This window comes from Ursus americanus, chromosome 23, assembly GCF_024610735.1.
Source record: "Ursus americanus isolate L20-20 chromosome 23, mUrsAme1.1.p, whole genome shotgun sequence".
Classification (NCBI taxonomy): Eukaryota; Metazoa; Chordata; class Mammalia; order Carnivora; family Ursidae; genus Ursus; species Ursus americanus.
In genome coordinates this window covers 8330498-8351489 of record NC_142149.1, presented here as the reverse complement: position 1 = coordinate 8351489, position 20992 = coordinate 8330498, and the positions used below count along the sequence as shown (strand labels likewise).

The 20992-nt window shown below is 47.8% G+C and overlaps 1 long non-coding RNA gene across 2 annotated transcripts in view; it reads right to left on the bottom strand.

The window, feature by feature from the left end:
- The window catches only part of LOC123803115 (uncharacterized), a 153958-nt gene that overhangs the window by 21506 nt on the left and 111460 nt on the right, over positions 1–20992 (bottom strand). For both annotated transcript variants that reach the window (XR_015721248.1, XR_015721249.1), the window contains 2 exons: positions 4334–4503; positions 3738–3838 (listed from right to left, as the gene is read on the bottom strand). This is a non-coding gene — a long non-coding RNA (uncharacterized LOC123803115). The remainder of the gene's footprint in view (positions 1–3737; positions 3839–4333; positions 4504–20992) is intronic.

Below are 20992 nucleotides of genomic sequence, written 5' to 3'. Positions count from 1 at the left end.
TCGTCACCCCTATGGCTGCTTAACTCCGAGCTCCCACGTCAGCTTCGCTACAGCTCAGCGTGTCCTCGTGTCCTCGGGAGGGCGGCGGGGTCCGCAGTGCACTTCTGGAGGGTCTGGATGAGCTCTTCTACTCAATGCAATTGTTCTCAAACTCCTGTGTGCCTAAGCATCACCTGGGTACTTGTTAAAATGCAGATTCCCAGGGCCCTCCAACTTTCAAATTCTGAAGAGGCAGGTCTTGGCTGGGGACCCAGACTTGCATTTTATTTAACGCCCCCGGGTCACTGCTGCAAGTCCCCCTTGGCAAACCCAGTGGGAGGTGTGGTGCGTGTAAGCCCTGGGATTGTGCATTAACCAGAGGAGGAGGACCGCATACACTCAGGGGCGGAGCCACGTGTCGTTGTCCACCCCCCCGCCCCGCCACTGACTTCAGCTCCCAGGCTCAGTCTAATGCACTGGTCCCAGTTCGCGGATAGATTGTATTCCAAATAGTATTTGGTCCAGCTTAATTGGAACTAAGAACTCATGGGACTTTTTTGTTTTGTTGTGGGAACAAAGAGGTGAAAAAGTCATATTACCCTAATAGGAATGCTCTCAGGAAATTTTTTTTATCGAGGGGGTGGAGTTTGCTCCAAAGCCACACCCCTGCCTTTCTGCATTTTTCTCCCTCCTGGGATCCTTTCTTGGAGGATCTTAGGGCTTTCTTAGCCTTTTTTCCAGCCTTCCCACATCTATTCCTGGTAATCCAGTTCCCATAACCTAGGGCGGGTGATGTCAGCTGAGATTGAAAAGAATGGCCATTTGCTCGAATCAGTTCATGCTAACGTGTAAATGACTGATAGAGTGCAGCAATATTTAAGCAGTGCTTAGAGGTAAAAGCGTCCCTGGGCCAATCGCAGTCCAATTCTCTGGTTTCTTCTAGTCCCTCAACTGCGTACCTGAAAGATGTCCTACTTATCATTCTAAAGTCAGCCACCCCACTTACAAGCCACACCCACCACCCCTTGCCAGGATCTCACTGACCACTCCTCACTCACATCTCGAACTAGCTACTGTCTCATCTGAATCCTTGATCGCACTGCTGAAATCATGTAACTCCACACAGCCTGGTCTGCTATTACCTCTTCCCTCAAAACCTGTAATGATTTGATGGGGCTTGTCCATAAAAATACTACAACTTCTCTCATTTTTTTCCTATTTTCCCTCTTTGCCTATATTCCTAAGTATGTTGGAGGGTGTCCCATTTCCCAAAACCAAATACTGATTATCATAGGAAATAGCAAAGACATTCCCAGCTGTGACACAGAAGTACTTATTAGCCTGGTCCTACAGCTGAGGGTGGCTTAGTTCTTAGAGCTGGTCCTATCGACAGAGCTGGGAGTGGCTCGACTGAGTGTCCCGTCCCCTCAAATCTGGGCATGGGTCTCTCCATCCTCTTTGTGTTGGGTCCTTCCTATTTCCCCCATCTTCCCTTTCCCTCTCGTCCTTGGAAATGTCAGGCACCAATGGCCACTACTGCTAAAACCACGTACAGGACAGACAAACGGAAAGCTATGTTGAAGCAAACTTGTGTCATGTTACAAATGGGGGAAAAAGGCAATTGCATACTTTCTAGATTAGTCCCAGTGCCCATGACAGGTCTGAAAGAGAGGTCCAAGACCTGGGGTCCAGCTGCATTTGCTCATTTCATTCTCCCGGCAGGTGCAGAGTGACGCGTCCCAAGTACACACCTAATGAATTGGCACTAGGTGCGGGCAGGTGAGGCGACGAAGGTAAACCAGAGACAAAGCCTGTCCTTCAAGACCCTGTAGGTTCTGAGAGGAGTCATGATTACTTATGGTAGAGAACGGTACACACAATGAAAGAGGTAAATATATATACGTGTGTGTGTGTGTGTGTGTGTGTGTGTATCTCCCCTCCAGATTAGGAGAGTCAGAGAGACAAAATCCGAGCTGGTTCTTCAAGGCCTGGATTGATCTACAAGAAACCACGGGGAGACATGTGATTCAGGCAGAAGCAAGAGAGGCGCAAGGGGCAGAGAGAGAAAGCAGTCTCCTTCTAGTCCGGCGCGGGGAATAGGAGGCAGCCAAGAGAACCCAGACTCTCCAGGGGAGAAGCTCTGGGCAGGTGAAGGCCGGGAACTGGGCGGTGGGGAGGGCTAAGATTACAGGTGGATTCAAAAGCCAAAGGATGATGTGAGTCAAGCGAAGAGGCAGGTCCTAAGGAATGTGCCCCACTTTCCTGGCTCCTTGGGGACTCCAGGCATTCTAACAAGAGACATGTCGCCTGCCAGCCAGCAGATGTGGCCCATGAATAAACATCCCCGCGGGGCCGGGGGGTGGGGAGAATAATAAATATGAAGAAGGTGGTGGCCTGCCCCTCGGGGTCCCCCTCCCCTGCTCCCAGGGCAGCAGACACGCTGGCCCAAAGGGGCGGACTCAGACATCCTCACTCTGGGCCGGGTCGGCCGCACATTAATCCGGGTGGATTTGGCCATCTTGTGACATAGCCAATCAGTTCGAGGGAGGGGATGGCAGGAACGCCTCTCCTTTCACGCCACAAAAGGATTTTCGTCCCTTGAGAGCACAATGGGAAAAAAAGCCAATCAAGGCGGGATCAGCTGTGGGCTGGTCGCTGCAGATCTGTCTCTCCCAGAGGGGGGTGGGGGGGACATATTGGTCCGTGTGGGAAACCCACAGCCTCAGCTTCTCACACATTGTTCTCCTCCTCTTCAACTGCACCCCTCCCCACCAGCCCGTACCCTCCCCTCTCCCCTCCCCAAAGCCGTTAATGCCACAAAAGATACTTTCCCCATTGTGCCCGGACAGCTGAGAGGTCCGAGCAAGGCCTGCACAGCTCTGCGTCCTCTCCAGGGAGAAGGGGCTGGACCGTCCAAATGGAGAGCGGGATCCTTATCATACAAAGGAATTAAACCCACTTGGTCTCTCTCCTGCTAATCTGGGACTGTGGGGGGTTAAATACAGTTACATTTTCATTAGGTGCTAATAGCAAAAGGGCAGCTCCGGGCAGCGGGGGCCAGACATTGTCATGCAGAAAATTCCCCTGCAAAGGAAGGTCAAGGCAGGTGGGGTGGGGGATAGGAGGGAACAGCCAGCCTTAAAGCTTGGTCTGGGGAAAAGGGTGGGGTGTGCTTGCAATGGGTGTATTGTTGGCCTTGGAGTTTCATCAATGGGAAAAGTCATGTTTTCTCCAAAGGAAACAAGGTGAAATTGTTGGGGAGGGGAAACGCTGGTGGGTGGCTGGGGACAGAGCGAGGCCACTTAGGACTAAGTCCACCTTCTAGGGAGCCCTCCCCACCAGCACTTCTATTCTGAGGCTCTGCCAGGGTAGATGGAAGATTCCACGCATGTCCAGGGTGTGGTGTGGCGGGGAAAGTTTGCGACTCAGGGAGAACTGATGTAAGCCCTGGTTCTGCCACTGTCTCTGTGGTCTTGTAGCCTGGAGCGTCTGGAGGACTCTCTGAACCTGTGTCTTTTTAATGCAAAATGGAGATAAAACTTACACCAGGAATTCCTCAGCAGCCTCGGTGAATGCAAAGTGCCTGGTACAAAGGAGGTGCAAAGAAAGGGGACAGCCTTTCTCCGCCCACCATCACCCCACTCCCAACTACCACTAAAAAGGCATATAAAAAGGTGGGCTTTGAGACAGTGGACTAATGTCACTTCCCGCCTTTAAGATGTTCCAGCCTCCTTGCCGTGGGAGTACGGTCCTCTTACCTTCTTTTTGGTTTCTTCCAGAGCTCCGTCCAGAACTCAGCTCTGCCACAGCCTCTTTTTGCTTTAACTTCAGCCCATTCAGATGTTACCATCCCCCAGCCCTGAAAATGTGTCCACAAATAAATCAACGGGTAAGCTCACGATCTATTTTCTGTTGTGGTTTTCTTTTCTGTGCATTCATTCACACACCGGGCAGGAAGGGCTTCATGGGGATGCAGAGAAGTGTGCGTGGGAAGACAAGAAAAGGAACGCCCTGCGGGCTGGCCCTCGCTCTACGGTTGTGCCTGTGTTGCCCTTTCGTTCGGCCAGGCACGAGATCGTGGCTCTCCACCATTTCTCATTGCACTTGGGATTCCCAGAAACTCAGAATCCAACTGCAAGCTAAATAACAAAGCAGTGGATAAAGGGCTGTCAGTAAAAGGCCCTGATGATCTCTTCTACAGAGCGCGGCAAGAAGATGCCCCTGAGCGTGCGTGCGTCCCTCAGAGGTAGAATGTTAATATCGACTTTGTGCACCAGGTGGGGCAGACTGGGCGCTGCTTCCTTCCCCACATAGGATGCCACCGCATTGCTCCCACCTTCTCTCCAGTACCCACCTCTGCATACCGTGGTCCTGGATCTGCACGGAGTGATGGCCTCTGCCAGGTTTCAGCCTCCGTAAGACTGCTTTTCAACCAGAAAGAAGTGCCACGTCAGGCTAATGGTCTCCACGAATTGCTTAGTAACATACTTCCGGGACGCAGAATGGCTTGGCCAACAGTGGCACCTGGGGAGGGTCAACAAGAGTGACTTGCTTTCTAGAGCCCACTTCTGGTTTCAGACTGTCTCCAAAAAATTCAGTTGGGATGCATGGGTGAAGGGGGAGGGGGAGGCAATTATTCCTTAAACTGGCTGAGAATGTCTTGCTCGGGCTAACATGTGTCTTACCATGACAGAGGCTCTCCAGTCCTTTCTACTTCACGGGAAGTAGTTTGGGCATCAGAGAGCACCAGAGAAATAATGCACCCATCTGGAATCCCGTCTGAATAAGAGAACAGAAGATACTCCAATCCAGGTAGCCCTCAGAAAGATTCCTCATTACAAATTCATTCCCAGGGATCTGATACCTGAGATCTTTAATAAGCTCCCTCTTACCTTCATCAAATATCAGATATGATTTCTGGTCTCTTATTTGGAACGTCAAACTCAAAACCAAGGAATTCAGGGGAAGCTAAGCACTAAATCAGACTAAGGCAAAACGAGAAGGTTTCTAACTTCAACCTGGACTTTTTGTTGTTGTTGTTCCCCTTTTGGTAAAAAGAGAAAATGACTCACGCAAATGGTTAATAAAATTAGAATTCAAAAATCTTTCCAGGTGCAATGATAGATCCCTTTAGTGGAAACTACTTCCCTGAAGCCAGCAGTGCTCAGAAATTACAACCGGTTTCAGCAATTAAGAGAAGTAAAACATTAAAGAGCAAGAGGCAAAGTACATTTGCATGCTAATAGCCCCTTCTGCAGTGCTGGGAAGCTGTGTTGTACAACAAAGCAGATAACTTTCCCACTATAGCAATATTAACCCTTGGGTTCTCACTCCAGCTCCTTGTCTCCATTCTAATGTCTGGAATTCTTCTGGCTCTGGTTGGGGAAGACGGGGCTTGGTTGTGCATGTGGTGTCCTAATGCTCTCTGGCTTGGGTAGGAGAAGAAATAGAGACTCCAAACATCTGAATGTCTTTCGGGGTAGTAAGAGAAAGGTGGAAAGATGCACCAGGGCTGAAAAGAACATTTCCCTAGAAAACACGCGGGGATGGGCTGGGCATAGGCATGGGTGTCAAGCGAGACTTGCATTTGAAGGTGACCATACACCACTCCCTAGCAGTGTGATGTTGGCAAGTTATTTAAGGTCTGGGAGCCCAGTTTGCTTATTGAATAGGGTGGAATGAGGGTTAAATGAGGGAACGAGGGTAACACTTCTATGCACCTGGCAACTATAAAGGTAACTGGAACCGTGCTGTAGCAGGTGGCATTTGCGGTGTTTTAGGAGGAACTTGACAAGGAACATTTGGGTGCAATACCATGAAAAGCCACTATGATTTTACTGGAGATGGAAAGCAGTCCTTGTTGCCTCGTGTAGAAAGTTCATCTGGAAATCATGGCAGATAATGTAAAAGACTCCTTTTATTTCTCCCCAAGGTGGAGGCCAACAACGTTTTGGTTTCCGTCAAAGATGGCGACTGTCAAGAATATACTGTAGGCTTAAAGTAGCTCACAGAAATGAGGAAATATTTCTCAGCTCCTACGGGAAGAAGATGGTATAGCATACAGCTTGGGTGTGGGAGCTGTGTACCCCTGGTTTTGAGATCCACTTGCTTTGAAACTGCCTGGCTGTGTTACTTTGAACAGATTTCTTAACCTCCCCAAGCCTCAGTTTTCCACTATAAATGAGGATGATAAAACAGCATGCAGTTGGGGCAAGGGCTCCATGAGCAAGCACTCAACAAGAATCAATTATCAAGTGCTATTTCTTTGTTTCTCTTTCGAAAATACATCCTTCCCCAGGACACAATGAGGAAGCAATGCCCAAAGCATGTCATGTCTTGATTTCAAGCCAACTCATTGAAATCGAGGCAAGATGAGGAAAGAGAAGTTTCTGTGTATGCACCCATGTCCTCATCACTTGCCACATAGTTCTGCTGATGGGAAAGAGAGGCTGCCGGAAGGAAACGGGAGTTCATCAAGGGCTGGCAAAATATTAATCTGGAAGCTCACGGATGGGCAGTGATGCAGGCTCGCCGGCAGCAGGCGTCCCCTTCATGTTCCTGCTACCTGTGGGCTGGACAAGCCCACCAGCCCACCCTTGCACCGGGGGCACTCACCATGACGCGCCATGCATCCTCTGTTCTGGATCTACCCCCAAATTACTTTCTGAGACGAGGCCAGGGAGGGGAATGGAGAGACAGAAAGTGAGCGGAAGAGCTCAGCGGAGAAGCATGGGTAGAGGTCTGACTGTGAAAACAACTCCTTTCTCTTAAGGAGGTGCATTTCCCCCAGCGTGACGGGTTTTAACTCTGACCACCATGCATTAGAACCTCGGAGGAAGCTTTACGAAGTTGTGCGGGGGCTCTACCCCCATTGGTTATGATTCACTTTCTTTTTCTGGGGTGAGCCTTGTATGTGAGTATTTTTAAACAGCTCTTCAGTGACTCTGATGCGTAGCCAGGCTTGAGAACCATTGTCCCGCTTGGAAAATCCACTCAAAGGATCCCTACCGCCCTCTTACTTTGCGGGGTGTGTTTCAGCTACAAGGCTGATCATCCTGGGGTACACATTAAGATTACCCGAGGACTTTGTAAAAATGAGGATGGCCAGGACCTGTCCCCAGAATTTCTGATTTAATTGGTTTGAAGTGCGATGTAGGCATCCAAGATATCCCTCCACAAGCTTATACTTACATCCATGCAAGATTATTCACACCTGCATAATTTTTTTTTAAAGATTCTATTTATTTATGTGACAGAGAGACAGCCAGAGAGAGAGGGAACACAAGCAGGGGAAGTGGGAGAGGAAGAAGCAGGCTCCCAGCGGAGGAGCCCGATATGGGACTTGATCGAGATCACGCCCTGAGCCGAAGGCAGACGCTTAACGATTGCACTACCCAGGCGCCCCACACACCTACATAATTTGTAACAGCCAAGATTGGAGACAAGCCAAATGTTTACCTAGAAGAGCTGCATTAAGTAAAGTCTGGTACAATCTCAGCCTAGAATACTGTGCATCCATTAAAAAAGGATGAGAAGGATCTCTCTGATTGCACTGATATTGAAAGATCTTGGGGATATAGGTAAAGGGAAAAAAGCAACAGGCAGAGTAATTACTATAGGAAGGGGGAAAAAATCAAGACTATGCTTTCATATTGTTCATATCTGCATAAAGGAAGACAGGAAGAATACACAAAAAAATGACGAAAGTGGTGACTACAAGGAGCAGGGGGTGACAAATATTTGGGGACAAGGGTGGGATAGAGACCTTGTACACCATCTTAATTTCTGAAATATCTAAATTACCTATTTAAAAACAAATAAAGTTCTTAAAAAGTTCCTCTCGTGATTCTAATGAGTCTTCAGGTTTGAAGAGATTTTTCTAGAAAAGGAGTCAACAAATTACAACCTGTGGACAAAACCCAGCTTGCTCCCTGTATTTCTTTTTCTTAAGGAAATTTTTAATTTGGGAATAATTTTTGACTTTCAAAATTATTGAGAACACAGCTCAGAAATTCCTTGTGTATCCTATACCCAGTAATTCCCGTTATTAACATCTTGCCGCAGTGTATACATTTGTCATAATTAATGAACAAGTATTAATAAATTATTATCAACTTAGGGCCATACTTCAAATCTCCTCAGTTTCCCCCAATGTCCTTTTTCTAGTCCAGGATCCTGCCTAGGATCTCACATCATAGGTGGTCATCATGTCTCCTCAGACTCCTCTTGGTGGTGATAATTTCTTGAATTGACTTTCCAAAACTTTGTTTTTGGTGACCTTGACAGTTTTGTTTGTTTGTTTTAAAGTAGGCTCCATGCCCAGGGTGGAGCTCAACGTGGGGCTCCAACTCACAACCCTGAGATCAAGACCTGAGCTGAGATCAAGAGTCGGACGCTTAACCAACTGAGCCGCCCAGGCGCCCCAGTGGCCTCGACAGTTTAAGGAGCACTGGTCCAGCATTTTGTCGGATGTCCCTCAGTTGGGATCTGTCTGATTTTTTTTTTTTCGTGATTAGGCTGGGATAATGAGTTTTGGAGAGAAAGCGCACAGATGTGAGGTGCCATTCTCATCAGCTCGTTTCCAGGGCACAAGCACAAGATGTATCACTGTTGATGTCCATCTGGATCACCTGGCTGAGGGAGGGTTTGCCAGGTTTGTCCACTGAGAAGTCATTCTTTTCTCCCCTTCTTGCCTGAGCTGTACTCTCTGGAAGAAAGTCACTAGGCACAACCCACACTTAAGAGGCAGGAGCTGCATACGTTGTTTGGAATTCTGCCCAGGAGATTTGCCTGTTCTTCATTCAATTGCTTATTAATGTCACTATGAACTCATGGGTATTTATATTTTCTACTTGGGGTATACATCATATTACTTAATTTTCTTGCTCAACCGGCTTTCAGTGGGTTCCTGTATCTTCTTAACATACTCCCATCATTGTGGGGTGTTTGTTGTTGTTGCTCTGTTTTTTGGAACATTGTCTTACGTTCTGATGCAACAGGATGTTCCAGGGTCACTTTGTATATTTCCTGTTCCCATAGAATTAGCCATTTCTCCAAAGATCCCTGGTTCTTTTTACTGGAGAAGATCACGAGCACTAGGTGCGTTCATTGCTTCTGAGGTGTCGTGACTTTTAGGTTCTCTCGGCGGACAGAACCAGGAGACATATGCATGGACACTAACCTCTGCACACACGCATGCATCTATAAATATTTCTATATGTAATCATCTGTATCTGTGGTAAGCTACATATGAGGTCACACGGGTGTCTCTAATGCATTACCACATGGATACTTCTTGCCTCCTGTCCTTATTTATTTATAATCTCCTACTCCAACAAGAAACCAGATTCCCACCATCCTCCATCCATCAGCTTAATTGTCCAATTCTGGCATTCATGCATAATGGCTTCAGAGTTCTTAACTCATCGGCCTGTGGTCTTACAAACTCCACTCACTTCCAAAGTTAATTAGGTTAGTACTTTGTTCCCCGACTGCCTTCATTTATGTGCTTACATTTGTAATACACTGGAGATTCTTCCGTTACATTCTACATTCCATCTTGGGACTCCCCCAAATGCTTACGTGATTTTTAAAAATTTGTATAAAGTTGGGGCACCTGGGTGGCTCAGTCGGTTAAGTGTCTGCCTTCGGCTCAGGTCATGATCCTGGAGTCCCAGGATCGAGCCCTGCATCAGGCTCCCTGCTCAGCAGAGAGTCTGTTTTTCCCTCTGCCCCTCCCCCTGCTTGTGCTCTCTCTCTCTCTCTCTCTCTCTCTCTCAAATAAGTAATCTTTAAGAATTTGTATAAAGTCTACTTTCTGTGCTATAAAGTTCTATGGGTTCTGATAAATGTTTGATGCCTTGTACTCGTCATTACAGTATCATACAGAACAATTTCACCACCTTAAAAAATTCCCTGTGTTCCACCTCTTCAACTATCCATCCCCTCTGAAATGCTTGGAAGCACTCATCTGTTTACCATCTCTCTGGTCTTTTCTCAAAGTCATATAACTGTAATCTTACACTTTTTCAGACTGTCTTCTTTCACTTAACAATATGCATTTGATCTATCCATGCCTTTTGATGGCTCGATAGTTCATTCTTTTTATTGCTGAATGATATTCCATTGTATGAATATATCATGATTTATTTATCTCTTTATCTATGAAGGACATCTTGGTTTTTCTAGTTTGGGGCAATTATGAATAAAACTGCTATGCAGAGGCAGATTTCTGTGTGGACATAAGTTTTCAAACCAGTTGGGTAAATACCTGGAAGTGTGATAGCTGAATTGTAGGGTAAGACTGTGCTTAGTTTTATCAGAAACTGCCAAATTGTCCTCCAAAGACGCTGTATCATTTTTCAATCCCACCAGGAACAAATGAGAGTCCCTGCTGATCTACATCCTTGCCAAAAGTTGGGATTGTCAGTTTTTGGATTTTAGTTATTTTAATAGATATGAAGAAAAAGTTTGTTTTAATTTTTAATTCTTTAATGACGTACTGACATTCTTTAATTCTTTTCATGTGCTGAGTTGCCATCTATATGCCTTCTTTGGTGAAGTTCTGTTCATATCTTTTACTCATTAATTGGGTTGTTTTCTTATTGTTGAGGCTTTTTGTTTGTTTGTTTAAAGATTTATTTATTTTAGAGAGAAAGAAAGAGCAGCAGCAGGGGAGGGACAGAGAGGGAGAAGCAGACTCCCCGCTGAGCAGGAAGCCTTATGTGGGGTTTGATCCCAGGACTCTGAGATCATGACCTGAGCCGAAGGCAGGTGCTATTAACCTACTGAGTCACCCAGGTGACCCTGACTAGCCCTTTAGTAACTCTTGAAATCTGAAACTCCTCCAACTGCCCTTCTTCTTCAGTATAGTGTTGCCTAATTGAGGTCCTTTGCCTTTTCATATAAACTTTAGAATCAGTTTATTAATATCTACAAAATAGCTTGAGGAGATTTTGATACAGATCAAGTTAGGAAGAACTGACATCTTAACAATAGGGAGTCTTCTAATCCATGAACATAGTATAGCTCTCCATTTATTTAAATCTTTTTTTTTTCCCCGCCAGTGTTTTTTGTTTTCCTGCCTGTTTTTATAAATAACATTTCATTGGTCCATAGCCACGCTTGTTCATTTATATATTATCTGTGGTTACTTTCATGCTATAATGTCAGACTTGAGTAGTTGCAACCAAAACTACAACTCACAAAGCCTAAACTTACTATCCAGCCCATTACAGAAAAAAGTTTTCTGATCCCTAATGCAGAGTTTAAATTGCCGAGCATCTTTCTTGCAACCCTGCTTTCAATTATCTCTTTCTCTTTGTTGACTTTGGGAAAGAAGACATCATCTAAAAAGGAATAAGGGCATCTTGAACCTCAGCAATGAGTTAAAAATTCTCCCTTTCAGGCAGTAAACAGAGGCTCAATAGGAAACTTCTTCATTATCAAGGTTTTGTGGGTTGAGTTTAGAAGTAGATTATTTATAGGTTTGTTCATGTTCTTAACTCAGTGCTGTTGGCCTAGCAGTATCTTAATGCCCATCATAGCACCTGAAACACAGGAGGTTCTTAATAAATGTTTGGTGGGAGAATGATATAAGGAATGAACAATGTGTAACAAAAGAATCCTCTGGGGTCTGCTGAAGTGCAGAATTAACATCCTCAGGAGCTATGAAACTGGGGATAAATGGACAGATGCATGAGCCATGTAGCTAGCAGCAGATACATAAAAAAGATGGTCCTTTGAGTCTGTCTCCCAGGGAAGCAAACAGGTAACATGAACACTGGTTTCTACACTTAGCAAATGCAGTCTTGAATTGAGTCTGGATCAGTACCAAAGCAACAGGGAGAAGAATGTCTATTAAGCATTATCACACTCCAGGCTTCATGCTAGGGTTTTTACACATACTATTTCTAAACCATACAATAGTTGCAAGGTAGCTCTTAGTGGTCCAGTTTTTAAGATCAGCAAACTAAGAATCAGAGAGCAAAGTGACTCCTTCAAGATCTCTTCATTTTGAAGTAACAGAGACAAAACTAACTGGGGGAGGAGGTATAAAGGAATCTTGATCCACATGTTACCTTTCGGCCACATTCAATGCGAGTGCCAGCAAACAACACGATATGCTGTAGAGCTCCCTGCTATCCTACGGCTGGTATCTATAGATGCCAACTCCAGGGATCTCACAGGCATGTCATAGACATTAAGAGACTAGCAGACATGTCTCTACGTCCATGAAAGTCCATCCCTGCTCCTAGTTTATTAATCAGTTGATTGGGCACCAAGGGGGTGACTCCAGCTGAGTGCACAGCCCTCCATAGCAGGCACTGGAAGAACATCAGCAAAGGGAGAGACCTACTTCCTACCCACAGGAACCTCACGTTCTCCTTGGGAGTCTAGCATGCATGTACACGTACCTCCACCAGGAGAGTCAATGAATTCATTAAAACGCACATTTAGACAGGTGATCATAACTATACAGATTTATATATATATAGGCATTGAGTTGGTATGATTCAACTGTGGGGTCCTCAAACTCTCCAATTGTTGGTGCATTCACTTATACAACAAATCTTCAACAGTATCTGATTGCCACTGTCTAGTCATCTAAACAATAAGAACAACAACAAAAAACTAACATTCTTATAGTACTTAGAGTTTACACAGACCTTACAAATACATTTTCTGCCTTACAAAGTACCTAGCACAGGAATTATTATTGTACCCATCTCAAATCTTTGTATACTGAGCTTCAGGTAAGTGTAATGATTTGTTCAAGGTCACAGCTAGTAAGCCAACTCCTGTCCACTAGCTTACAGTTCCCTCCACTACCCTCAGGTCCCCAGAGCTTTAATGTGCTAATCTTTTCTCTCTGTCCATGTGAAATCCACAGTTCCTTGCTCACTGAGCACGCAATGATGAGAATCTCCTTCTCTCTCCTGGAACTTCAAAGCTGAATGGCCTCTCCTAGAAGTGTTTGGTAATTTTTTCTCCTGTGGCCAGCAGAACGAGGTAGCTCCCAATCCCAGAACCAGAGCTGATCTAGTCTACCTCTCACTTGTGGAGCATGGAGCCTCAGCAGGCATCTTCCCAACGCAACGGCCAGGGCATCTCCCATGGACCTCTTAGCATGAGGCAAGTGAATCAGGTCCAACTCCAAAGTCCTGTGGCCCCAACCCACTGCCTCACCCTTCCCCAAGGTACACACACACCAGCCCCCTGTTCTCATCCTGCCACGCCCCTCTGGTGTCTTCCATACCATATTTCCTACCACTTCCAGGGGATAAACAAGGAAGGGTGAGATGGAAATTGGAGTAGACTCCCTAAAAGGACCATTGGAGAATCTTTCACTACCTTCCTTCAACACCAAGCAGCAGCTAAGCACCCAAGGCATAAGGAACCAGAGCCTGTACTGACAGAGCCGTTTTTGGCATCTCATGACAGGTTGGCCAGGGTCCTTCCCCAGAGGGGGATATTTTGCTGTGAACAAATCTCAAGGAACGACCTCATCCACCTTCCCGCCTCAGAGGAAGCAGAACAGACAGGCGAATTCCCAACACCTGGGAAAAGCAGCAGTGTCAAAAGGTGACCATGGGTTTCCTGAGCTTCTGTGGAAGGCCGCAGGTGTTTACAAACTCTTCCTGCTCTTTACTCAGAATGTCTTAGATGCTTTCTGAAAGGCAGGCTGAAGTGCAGGAAGATAAAATGGATTAACCGCTCTGAGGACGGGCAGCGATTATGATCCAAGTCGCCAGGATCCTGAGGCTGCCATCCAACCACTCATCCGATACCACTTGTCTTGGAACCCACAGGACAGACTTGCTGTACCAATAACAGGTCAGGAACCAGAAGAGGGCCAGCAAACGCTCTGAAATGTGTTCTCAGCAGTGGGAGTGGGCTCTCCTATGCCCACTGGGCTCAGTGCAGGGCGGGGCTCATTGTATCTTGTGCACTGTGGTGTCCCTGACACCAAGCACTGTGCCTGGCACATAGCAGATGACCCATCCATCTTTAGTGAATGCCTGAGACTCTCTACACCGTCTCTCTCCTGGAGCTGAGTCCATGCACCGACGCCATGCAAGACCAATCCATTTCAGGGGGCACCAAACCGATGACCTGGGCACTTTCGTCATTATTTTATGAGAAGTATTAGTATCACTGGTGCTACTACTCTTACTGCTATGATATTCTTGTCTGCTTCACGATGTTTCCCTTTGGCTTAAACTTCTCTTTGGATCTGCCCAGGAGATCATGAAGGCAGGTCTACCAGCACTCTCCCATCCCCCTAATTTGGTTGAGGAGATATGTATGAATCTACAGAGAGAGACGGATCTCGGCCCCAAGATTGGGCAGAGCTATTGCAGCTGCAAGGTTATAAGCCCATAAATAAAGTTTATGGTTAAACTGGCCTGACCTGGCTTTGCCCCTAGGTACAGAAGCAGTATCTTGTCATTAGTATGCAGAACACATCAGCCTAATGTCTGCTCATTTGTTCTCAAGCCACTCTGCTCTATAAATCTTTCGGCGAGGGCGGAGTGGGGGGGGGGCGTGGGGGGCAAAGTGAGGGGTAGACGGAGAAAGGGTCAGGAGAGGGAGGGGTGCGGGCTGCTCCGAGTCTCACTGCTACAGTCCAACAGGCCGCCACTAGTTCATGTGCTTGGTAGAGGGGAAAGGCCCAAGTCACATAAGATAAAGTATTTTGTTTCTCCAGTGATCGGCGAAGCAGTAGGAGGCTGTGGCGAATCTAATTCGTAAGATGAGACCATTTTTTAATTCTACGAGTTCCAAAAACAATTTCAGGGTTATATATCATAGGATTTTACGTAAAAAGCAAAGTCCCCTGCTTTGGGCGTTGCTTATTTTTGTCTCCGCCTTCGTTTTGCCCTTTATTTTATTGTTTGTTTGTTTTTTGGTTTGGGGAATTTTTTTTTTTGCATTCTAAGGGAAGGACTGGATTTCCCTCGCCTATACCATGTGTGTGTGATTTTGTGTGTGTCTGTGCATTGCAGGGGGTTCTTAGAGAAGCGGATGGGGGAGTTTTCATATTTCCATCCTCGGCAGGCTCGCGAGCTGCTGGGTCATCTCTGCTGAGGGTACAGAAGGATGAAACAAGGACGAACAGGCACACAAGAGAGCTGACCTTGGAAACCTCCCCGAACTAGAAGCTATCGAGAAACCATTTCATTAGCTGAAGGTGAGAGCTTCTCCTTTGCTAGGATAACTTCAAGGCCAGAATAAATCCTGACTCTGGAAGTGTCCTGCTTGGGGACTCTGGTGCTGGGGAGTGGGGCGTGCTGGGGAGTGGGGTGGCGTGGTGGGTTCCCAGAGCATGGCAGGCCTGAGATTTGTTGTCTCAGGACTTTCCAATTTCCCATGGGGCAGCAAGTAAGAGGACATCTCACCTTCAGCCTCCATGCAGGCAGAAAGAACCTTCTATGGGTCATTGGAAAGGGGTTGCAGGAATCACAGCAGAGCCTGAACTGACTCATGTCAGAGAGGCCTGGTGGCGAGGAAGAGGAGAAGAGGGCTCAGCCCACATTATGTAGACTGCCCAGCCCCCAACATTGTTCTCTGCATGAAAGATGATTACAATTAACCCAGGGTAGCCTTGAAGGGGAAATCAGAAGCAGGGTCTTGCAGCCTTGGGGGTCTGAGTAGAGGAGGGGGTGGGGTCTCTGGTCCCAGGCTATGTCTCCAATCCTTGATGATGGTGTTCGGGGGCCTGAGGGTATTTTGAGGCTGAAGGTTTGTACAGGCTCAAGCCCTGTATTTTATTATTATTATTTTTTAAGTAGAGCATGCAACTCCGGATCTCAGGGTTGTGAGTTCAAGTGCCACACTGGGCAGAGAGCTTACTCAAGACCTTTATTGTATTATATTGTATTTTTAAAAAAAGATTCTATTTATTTATTTGAGAGAGAGAGAGGGAGAGAGAGAGAGCAGGGGGAGAGGCAGAGACTCCCAAGCAGACTCCCGCTGAGCGCAAAGCCTGATGAGGGGCTCCATCTCACAGCCCCGAGATCATGACCTGAGCCGAAACCAAGAGTCTGATGCTCAACCAACTGAGCCCCCCAGACGCTCCAAGACCTTTAGTTTAAAACTAGCTTCTCGGGACGCCTGGGTGGCTCAGTCAGTGAAGCAACTCCCTCCGGCTCAGGTCATGATCCCGGGGTCCTGGGATCGGGTCCCGCATCAGGCTCCCTGCTCAGCGGGGAGTCTGCTTCTCCCTCTGCCTGCTGCTCCCCCTGCTTGTGCTCTCTCTCTCTCTGACAAATAAATAAATAAAATCTTAAAAAAAAATAAAAAAGGAAATAAAACTCATTTCTCCCTCACTCTGGAGTTTCTCATCTGCAGCACTATTTACATTCGGGGCCAGATCACCCGTGTGTGCGCGAGTCTGTAATGTTGGGTGTGTCTCTGTGTTACAGGGTATTGGGCAGCACCCCTGGCTTTTACCCACAAGATGCCAGCAGCATCCCCCACCCAGCTGTGACGACCAGAAGGTATCGTCAAGCATTACTAAATGTCCCCCCGGGGGCAAGATCTTCCCCAGTTGAGAATCACTGCTCTTCTCCCTTTTGCCTCCTCCAGTCAACGCCATCCCCCTGACCATGCTAGCTGCCCAAGGGCCTTCTCTGGACAGGCAGGAGGAGTGGGGCCCTGGGCGACATAGCAAGGAAGGAAATACAAAGAAGGGTGCCCCCAGGTCCCGACCTCAGGGAATTTTGTTGCCCCAAAGTGCTTTTAAACTCATCCTTAGAACATAGACGAAAGAGGGGCGCCCGGGTGGCTCAGTCGTTAAGTGTCTGCCTTTGGCTCAGGGCGTGATCCTGGGGTCCTAGGATCGAGCCCCACATTGGGCTCCTCCACTGGCAGCCTGCTTCTTCCTCTCCCACTCCCCCTGCTGTGTTCCCTCTCTCACTGTCTGTCTCTCTCTCTCTGTCAAATAAATAAATAAAATCTTTAAAAAAAAAAAAAAGAACATAGACAAAAGAGAGACAAGCCATATGGCTCTTCAGATAGGGCTGTCCAATTTAGCAACAAGGACAAGAAGGAATGCATTTTTGTTAGTATAAATATATCCCATGTCATATTTGGGATATACTTATACTAAAAAAATTTACTGGTTGTTTATGTGGAATTTAAATTTACTTGGGGATCCTGTATCTTATTTGGCAACACTATGTTCAGGTCGCAGTGATCACATAAGGAGAAAACCCAGAGAGATGTTCTCATGGTGCAGAAATATTCCATTTTATTGGAGCAGGATTTGACCTGTAATTGAAAACAAAAAAGGCAGGTCTCCCCTTCATCCCACTGAAGCGCTCTCAGAATTCAGGCTGGACTGGAAGACCAGAGAATGTCTGCATGGTTGTCTAAATCTCTCTTTGTCTGAAAAAGTAGCCTCTGCTCCCTGCTGGTCCTATTTGCACACCCACCTTGGAGAATCTTTCCCTGGACCTGGCTGCAGAGAGGACATGTGACTAGGGGCAGGTGAGTCTCTGCCACGCTTTATCTGGAAGGGGGAAATGCGGCCACTTCATAAACCTACACACAACAGGTATATTTTCTGCTGGAATTGGTGGGGCAGGGGGAAGGAATCTTCCCTGGCCTTTTCCTCTGCCATCGATCTTTTTCCTCTTTCAAGGAGAGGCGCCATGACTCATGACCCGACAAAGTGAACAGAGGGGAGGAGGGCCAGAGGGAGAAGAGGAGACCTGATTGGCAGGTGAAGGCTCTGGGAATCCAGGGGAGTGGGGGGCAGGGAGGGACAGCTGGGCGGGAAGGGAAGTCCAACAAGGCCAGGCTCCAGAGCAAGTGCAAAGCTGACCCTGAGCCGAGCAGAGAGTTTCAGGGGCGCGTACACGTGGGAAGGAGAGAACAGGAAGACACGGGTGCTTATGCAGATCCTTCAGGACCACTGAAACCTCCCCATCTCAGTCGCATCAGAGGGACAGCGCTGTGGCCGCGGCTGGGGTTCAGGGCCACAGTTTAGTCTTGACCTGCCTGACTTAACTTTCCCATACACAGCTCTGTCTCTTCATCTGTCAAGTGCAGGGCCTCATCTGAACGACTCTTACAGTCCTTCTGATCGTCGGCTTCTGCCCTGAACTGCTCTGCTTTTCTTTCGGTTGCCCCACGTGCTAAAGCTTGGGGGTATTCTGCTCCTGACTGCCCTTCATGAAAATCTGAAGCCCTGCTTAACCGTAGGGAACCCCTGAACCCTAAGATTTTCTTTGAAGATGATACAAAGGGATACCATGTCCGACAAGAGAACCTAGTCCCTGGGAGGACTGGTGATCAGACACCTGAGTGGTGAGGGACTCCTCCTCAAAGACAGCGTAACCCGAGGGAAGCAGGTAACTTCTGAGCCTCTGTTGTACCCACCTGTAAAATGGGGGAGTAATCCCTGCAGTTTATTTATTGGGACAACAGATGAGATAGGTGTTAGGGAAGCACTTTTTAAAATAGAAAGCCTGGGGGCGCCTGGGGGGCTCAGTCGGTGAAACGTCTGCATTCAGCCCAAGTCACGATTCTGGGGTCCTGGGATCGAGCCCCACTCGGGCTCCTGGCTCAGCGGGGAGCCTGCTTCTCCCTCTGCCTGCTGCTCGTGTTCTCTCTCCCTCGCTCTCTCTAATAAATAAATAAAATCTTAAAAAAAAAAAAACAGAAAGGCTCTACACATATTGTACCTAATAATACACACATGTGGGGCACACGCACAGGGCAATGTGACTCCAGCAGTCTCCAGGCTCGAAGAGTGGAAACGGAAGAAGAGCGTGTCTGGGAAGGGAGGGGGCCAGGTCTTTGGGAAGAAGCTGCCAGTCTGTCTTTCCTTCAGGACAACAGCTAAATTCCGGAGCCTCATCAGACGGGCCCTCCATGTCTTAGTAAAACTAAACTGACAAGCATGACCTCCCCTTGGCGGTTCACCTTATTGAAGCTGTCTGGTAGGTGAGACATTTATTAACATGGATGGACTGCCTACCGCGAGGGCCCCACCACTGAGCGCTCAGCAGAATGAATTCCTTCCCCAGATGCAGTGCGCCTCCGCTTCAATACCGAATTTGATCATGTCCTCCTTGCTGAAGGGCCCTGACTGAAGGAAAGCCACGCTTTGACAGGGGAAGAGTAGATCCATGGGGCCGAGGAGCTCCAAATGTGAACCCCAGTACTGGGAGGCCCAGTTCCTGTTCTATAACTCTGGACAGGCCCCTCCAAACTCAGTTTCCGCCTCTGGGAACTGGATTAAAACTGTCCACAGTAGCGATGGGGATGGGGAGGGACAGCACTAAAAATATTACGGGGTCAATCCATTCCAATGTTGGAAGGGTTGCAAATCATTCTCTAGACTGGAGACCCAGTACACGCACCCACACTTACGATGACACTTTAGGGAAAATCTCAGAGCCCACTTAAGCAGTACACAGATGACCCTAAAACTTAGCAGCTTCAAACAACCAACATTTATTCTCACAGTTTCTGTGGGTCAGGAATCTGGGCTCAGCTCAGCTGTGGCCGTGGCTGGGGTTCGTGCTCAGAGCGGATTCATCTCCAGCCTCGACTCAGGGAGTGGGGGTCCTACCTACTTCTAATCCCCTCTGCTAGGATCATGACTACTGGACAGAGGGACTTGGGTCCACACGGGCTGTTCGCCTGTTCCTTGTCCTGCGGGCCTCTCCAGAGCATGGCTCACAACTTAGCAATTGGCTTCCCTTACAACACCGGGGGGGGGGGGGGGGGCAAATGTGATGGTTAATTTGACGCGTCACCCTGGCCCTACCATGGCACCCGGATACTTGCTCAAAACATTAATCTGGATGTGTTTGTGAAGGTGCTTATTGGGTGAGATTAATATTTAAATGGGTGGATTTTGAATCAAGCAGATTATACTCTGTGGTACAAGGGGGGCCTCGTCCAATTACGTGAAGGCCTTAACACAGCAAAGACCGACCTGCCCAGAGAAAGAAGTTCCGCTAGCAGATGGGCTTCAGACTTGAACTGCGTCTCTTCCCTGAGCCTCCGGCCTCTTGGCCTCCTCCATCGGATTTTGGACTCACTGAGCCTCTGCAATTGCACAACGAATTCCTTAAAATCTACCCATCATCTACCATCTACCCACCTGTCATCGGTCCAGCTGTCCTGTTTGCTGTGTCTCTAGCAAACCCTGATTAATACAGAGAGAACCAGAGCAAGCAAGATGGAAATCCCAGGTTTTTTGTAGCCTAATCCTGAAAGTGAAACCCCTTCCCTTTTTTTCTGATTTTTGAAAAAAGACTCATTTAGGGCGCCTGGGTGGCTCAGTCGGTGAAGCATCTGCCTTCGGCTCAGGTCATGATCCCGGGTTCCTGGGATCGAGCCCCACATCGGACTCCCTGCTCAGCGGGGAGTCTGCTCCTCCCTCTCCCTCTGCCCCTCCCCCAGCTCGTGCTCTCTTTGGCTCACTCTCTTTCTCTCAAATAAATAAAAAAAGTCTTAAAAAAAATGCAAAGGCCAGGGCCCTTTCTTACTTCCATGAGCCTGGGCCTCTGAGTCTTTCTTAGAGCCCGAGCGAGCCTGCTACATCCTGGAGGAGACCCCCGAGCCTGCCTGATGAGGAAGACCAGGGCAAGCAGCACCCAAGGGGGAATATCAGCAGGAACTGGGCTGGAGTTCTGCCTGCTGCCCTCTTATCTCTCTCTCCCTCTCTCTCTCTGTCTCTCTCGCTCTCTGCCAGTCTTTTACCCCATGGAGCTACAGATTCCAACAGGCTTCTCTCTCCAAATTGAGATGCCTCTAGAATCATTTCAGTTCCTCCTGAAACCGTGGCATGATGCCGTCCCACACAGGTCCCCGGATCCCGGCGTCTGCATGTTCAAAGGCACCCTCGCTGGCTGCAGTCAGGCCCTGGGGCGCAGTGTGGTCAGCGTGCAGGAGCTGGTTATGGTCTTGGGCAGGATCTGGAAGGCCCACACCTTTGTTCCTACCAGCACCTCCTCTGTAGTGTCTGGCTCATGGGGATAGCCCTCACTTC